This window comes from Archocentrus centrarchus, chromosome 24 (assembly GCF_007364275.1).
Source record: "Archocentrus centrarchus isolate MPI-CPG fArcCen1 chromosome 24, fArcCen1, whole genome shotgun sequence".
Lineage (NCBI taxonomy): Eukaryota > Metazoa > Chordata > Actinopteri > Cichliformes > Cichlidae > Archocentrus > Archocentrus centrarchus.
In genome coordinates, this window is record NC_044369.1 from 5,284,208 (window position 1) to 5,290,247 (window position 6,040).

General features: G+C 43.1%; 1 protein-coding gene across 3 annotated transcripts in view; it reads right to left on the bottom strand.

Moving 5' to 3' along the window:
* Positions 1 to 6,040, bottom strand: part of LOC115774020 (plasminogen-like) — a 31,101-nt gene that overhangs the window by 17,234 nt on the left and 7,827 nt on the right. The window lies entirely within an intron of this gene.

A 6,040-nucleotide genomic window follows, 5' to 3' on the forward strand; every position in this document is an offset into this window, starting at 1 on the left:
AAATCTTTTAGTTGTCCCACATACAAGACTAAGGACCGGGGGCCAGAGCTTTTCAGGCAGTGGCACCAAAGCTCTGGAACTGTTTACCACTCCATCTCCATTTAGCTGACTCTGTGGAGTCTTTTAAAAAACAGCTGAAAACTTTTCTGTTTAACCAGACTTTCTGTTGACTTTGTTTATTCTTTTTCTTTTAATATGGTAATGTTACATTTTAACATGGTGTTTTATCTGTTTTTTGTTTTTTTTTGGACATTGTGTTTTAATTATTGTACAACACTTTGTGACTTTTTGTCTGTGTAAAGCACTATATAAATAAACTTTACTTACTTACAACAATCGCTCTATCACCTGAATCCTGTTGCTCCTATGTGAGAAGGTGATGCATTGGCTTATGGTATGTTGCAAATTTCATTAGGGCTGCAACTATTGATTATTTTAGCAATCGAGTATTTTATTGATTATTCCATCGATTACCCGAGTAACTGGATAAGAAATACTTTTTTCGTATTAACAGTTCATCTGCATATTTTAACTTCCGTACTGCAGTTTTTCCCTGTGTGAAACAAACAGGGTGGATGGAGCAGCTACAAAGTTCTCTTTTCTTCAATTACTGATCAGGTGGTTGATGGAGGACCTCCAGCTGTTTCACAGTAAAGGTTTAATGGAGGTTACAGAGGGAAAAGCTTCATTTGGACACTAGAAAAACATTTAGTCCACTCCATCTGAGCTCACCGGCTCCGCCTCTTTGCTTGTGCAGACAGACTGCACGTAAATCAGCTGACTGCTGCTGTTGCGTCATCAGTGTTTATGTTGAAAAACTAGGGGCTGCGTGAGCGCAATCTTGTAATACTTTATATTCACAAGCATTCTCCTAAATACGTTTCTACTGCAGGTCTATATTTAGTCACTAATCAGGGATTAAAGTATAAAAAATATTTTGACGGAGAAGAGGTCCTTCCGGTACCGGACGGTCACCAGTGCTAATAGCTGCGCTCGCTAGCAGTATGTCCGGCAGCTGAAGTAGAGAAAAAAATAACAGCTGATTCTCAGCACAGCGAGCACAACACACAAACACGCAGAGAGCGGTGGAGGCGGAAAAACATGTCAGCGATGATCCACTCAGTGTCAAAGGGAATCCGTCGCAGCGACGGAGAACTTCATAGAATCTGAGGGTTTTTTTCTAACTCTTGATCCACTCCATTCCAGTAGGTGGCGGTAATGCAGCTCTAAGCTGGTTTGTTCAACCGCAGACCCACAAGAAGAAGAAGACGACCGAAAACTGCAATGCAGCTAATGTGGGTCGGATCGGATTGCATTTTTTATTTCTTTCCGATATCCGATCCAGTAATTTAGGCCAGTATCGGACCCGATACCGATACTGAATATCGGATCGGCGCATCCCTAGTAGCTGTGAGGCAGCAGTGCTAACCACCATGCAACCGTGCTGCACATTAGAAATCTATTGGGTGAAAAATCAAAGATTATGAGCAAACTTCTTAGTATGACCAAAGCTGGGAGCTGTGATGGGAGCGACTTAAGTTATACGTCACAGAAAACCAAACACAGGAGTTTTAGATGGTGATGAAATGTTTGAAATGTCAGAACACTTTGGCTTCAAAGTCCTGTTTGAGGACAGTTTTAGAAACTGTTACATTTGGGTTAAGGTTTAACACTTACAGTGCCCTCCATAATTACTGGAACAAATACACAACTTTTTGGTAGTTTTGTCTTTGTACACCACAACAGAAGATTGCAAATGAAACAATCTGTGGGATCTTTTTGTATGTTTTTACACTAGTTTTGATATGTTTTTACTTACTGTTTTTGGATGGTTTTTATACTGCTTTTGATGACTGTAGAAGAGGTTTTCACTAATGATATAAGCGTACTCTGGATTATTGAGATTATTGAAAGGTTTGATTATTAAATTAAGACACTGCTGATTTGAATGGACTACTGATTATTGACCTGATTGACTATTGATTTAATTTGGTTTTGATTATACTGTTTGACTTATTTTGTTTCATTTTGATTATATTGGCTGAAAACTGTTGATTTAAATGGTGTGTCTGATGACTGTCTTCACTTATGCTGTTTTTTGTCTTAAAAATATTGTTTGATTTATTTATAATTATTTCTGATAAGTTTTTGTTATCATTTAATTGCATTTATTGAAAGAAGTTATGTTTATTGTGTCTCACTCTGGGGTTGTTGCTTGGCAGATCAGTGTACAGCCTCTTGCAGGTCATAAATCGAAAAGATTTGACACTTAACCCAGAATAGAGAGAGTTTGGGATTTTCCATCTGTTTTACAGATGAGGTAATGGTGCTGTCAAAGAAATGCTGACTAAGTATCACGTGTAAAGCATGTGAGGAGGAAAAATACCAAGAAGGGCTGGATAAAGATAATAGATCAAGCAAACCTATCAATAAAGGTCAGGCCACTTTAGCATCATATTCCATAAAGTCTTATAAAAAGGGTAAGATTTAAAATCAAAGCAAGTAAACATATTTGAGGAACATTTGGGCCAAAACTGGGAAGCAATTAGTGGTAAAAGATCTGATAAACCAAGCGGAACGTGGCTCGGGCAGTGGCTGAAGCAAAAACTCGGGTTCGGTGAGGCTATGGAAAAAGACTTTCAGGCGGCATCGAAGTGATTCTGGCAAACTGTCAGGCAACTCAGGAGGGGAAAGCGGTGCTCCATTCACATGGTTTATAGTGTGAGTGGAGAACTGCTGACTTCAACTGAGGCGGTGGAAGGAATACTTCAAAGACTTCCTGAATCCCACTGACACGCCTTCTGTAGTGGAAGCAGAGTCTGGGGACGACGGAGATGACTTGAACATCACTGGGGGTGAGGTCACTGAGGCAGTTAAACAACTCCTTGGTGGCAGCGCCCCTGAGGTGGACGAGATTCGCCCTGAGTTCCTGAAGGCTCTGGATGTTGTAGGCCTGTCTTAGCTGACACGCCTCTGCAACATCGCGTGGAGCTCTGGGGCAGTGCCATTGGATTGGCAGATCAGGATGGTGGTCCCCATCTTTAAGAAGGGAGACCGGAGGGTGTGCTCCAACTTTCGGGGATCACACTCCTCAGCCTTCCCGGTAAGGTCTACGCCAGGGTGCTGGAAAGGAGGATCTGCCCGTTAGTCGAACCTCAGATCCAAGAGGAACCATGCGGTTTTGTCCTGGTCGTGGAACGCTGGACCAACTCTTTATCCTCTCAAGGATATTTGAGTGTGCGTGGTGGTTTGCCCAACCAGTCTACATTTGCTTTGTGGACTTGGAGAAGGCATTGGACCACGTCCCTCGGGGTATCCTGTGGGAGGTCCTACAGGAGTATGGGGGGGATCTGGCCCATTGTTGTGGGCTATTCAGTCCCTGTACAACCGCAGAGAGAGCCTGGTACATATAGTCGCCAACAAGTCGGACTCCTTTCCTGTGGGTGTTGGACTCCGCCAGGGCTGCACTTTCTCACAGTTCTGTTCATAATTTTTATAGGCCTCAGAATCTCGTCTCTGCTCTTTGCAGATGATGCGGTCCTGTTGGCTTCATCAACGGTTCGCAGCTGAGTGTGAAGTTGCTGGCATGAGAATCAGTACCTCTAAGTCTGAGGCCATGGTCCTCAGCTGGAAAAGGGTGGTGTGCCCTGTCTGGCTCAGAGATAAGTGTTTTCCCCAGGTGGAGGAATTCAAGTATCTCAGGGTCTTGTTCATGAGTGACGGGAGAAGGGAGCGGGAGATCGACAGACGGATCGGGGCTGTCTGCAGTGATGCGGACGCTGCACCGGTCTGTCGTGGTGAAGAGGGAACTGAGTGTCGATCTACGTTCCTACCTTCACCTATGGTCACAAGCTTTGGGTAGTGACCGAAAGAATAAGATCGCGAATACAAGCGGCAGATATTTGCTTCCTTCGAAGGGTGGCTGGCCTCTCTCTTAGAGATAGGGTGAGGAGTGCGGCCATTCGGGAGGGGCTCAGAGTAGAGCCACTTCTCCTCCACATCGAGAGGAGCCCGTTGAGGTGGCTCGGGCATCTGTCTAGGATGCCTCCTGGGCATGGTGGGACATGTGAGGTGTTCCGGGCATGTCCCACCAGGAGGAGGCCCTGGGGTAGACCCAGGACAGGCTGGAGAGATTATAACTCTTGGCTGGCCTGGGAACGCATTGGGGTCCCTCCAGATGACCTGGTGGAGGTGGCTGGGGAGAGGGAAGACTGGGCTTCTCTGTTTAGGCTGCTGCCCCCACGTCCCAGCCCCGGATAAGCAGAAGAGAATGGATGGATGGAACAAAAAAACCTGGGAAGATAGCATTTCACCCTGAAAAGGGAAGATTTATCTCGCAGACTTTAAGTTTTAAATTAAGGGGTTTAAAAAAAAAAATAGCATAAGCTGTTTAAGAATTATAGCCATTTTTATGCAGTCTCCCGTTTTCAGAGTTTCAAAAGTAATGGGACAATAGCCAGGTGAGGCCTGCTCCCTTCTTATTTCATAATGAATGTCTGCTTCATTTGTCATTTCATAACAAAACAGAAATTAACCTGAGACACAGCAACGACTTCAGGAGAGACCAAATCAACAATCCGGCGCATTGTTAAAAAAAAGGAATACACTGAGCAGCTCAGCAATACCAAAAGGCCTGAAAGATGATGACAAAATAATTTCCATGATTAAGTAAAACAACTTCAAAACATCTAAGTAAAGAACACTCCTGAGGAGGCTAATGTATCACTATCAAAGTCTACAATCATGAATGAAATAGAGAGAAGGTGCAAACCACTGATTACTCTTAAGATCTGGAAGGTCAGATTAGACTTTGCCAGAACACATCTAAAAGAACTGATGCAGTTCTGTAAAAAAAAAAAAAAAACTTTGTGCAGATGAAATCAAGGTTAACTTGATGAGAAGAGAAAAGTATGGAGAAAGAGAAACAGCTGGTGAGCCAGAGCATACCAAATAATCTGTCCAACATGGTGGAGGCAGGGTTATGGCAGTATGGCTGCCAGTGGAACCGGGCCACTTATATTGATGATGCGACTGCTCATAGAAGCAGCAGGATGAAGTACACAGGCCTATACTCTGCTCAGATTCAGACAAATGCTGCGAAACAGACAAGAAAGCCCTTCACAGTGCAATCAGATAATGGCCCAAAGCAAAGGGCAACAGCATCCCAAGAGCTTCTCAAGGTCAAGAAAGGGGAAATTCTTCAATGGCCAAGTCAGACACATGATCTCAGCCCAAGAAAGCAGCCTTTCACTTATTAAATACAAAACTGAATGCAGAGAGACCCACAAAGGAGCAGCAACTGAAGGTGACTGCAGTAAAGGCCTAGTGCAGCAACTCAGGGAGGAAACAACAGTTGGTGATGTCCACGGGTTTTAGACTTCATTGGCTGCAAAGTTATTTTTTTAATCTAGCTATTAAAAAAAACTCAGCTGATGCTAAATTTTTATAAAAACCCCTTTGAATGAAAGCTGAAATCCTACACTTCAGTCATATATTGGTTGTTTGATTTACAATCCAATGTAGTTGTGTACAGAGATAAATATGCAAAAATTGTGTCTTTGTTCCAATAGTTATGGAGGGCACTGTGGCTCAAAATATTATTTTGTGGCTGCTTTCTCTTTAGATTTAATGTAACACTGTCTTATGAGGATACAATTAAAATTATTTATTTATCTTGTGTGTTTAAAATCCTGGTGCACAGCTCATCATCTTTGTGGGTTTTTTTAAATGCCACTAGGAGCAACACAAGGTTGTGTTTCACACAGAGTTTTTATGGTGTAGTTAGTAAATGCTGCTCTATTTTCTTAGAAAAGCAAAAACAATTAACCATCTGTGTCCTGTGATGCCGTGCATACTGTAGATACTGTATGTTGTGAATGTAAGGCAGAAGCCTTCAAGCACTCCATGTCCTTTTTAATGATTGCGTAATTCCTCTGCCTGTCTGTGTTTGACTCCATCAAACAGTAACATGCTGTTACCCAGCTGTGTTTTCCCCAGGCCCTTTTGGACTTTAACTCCAGATCGACCTGTGAGGAGGTGC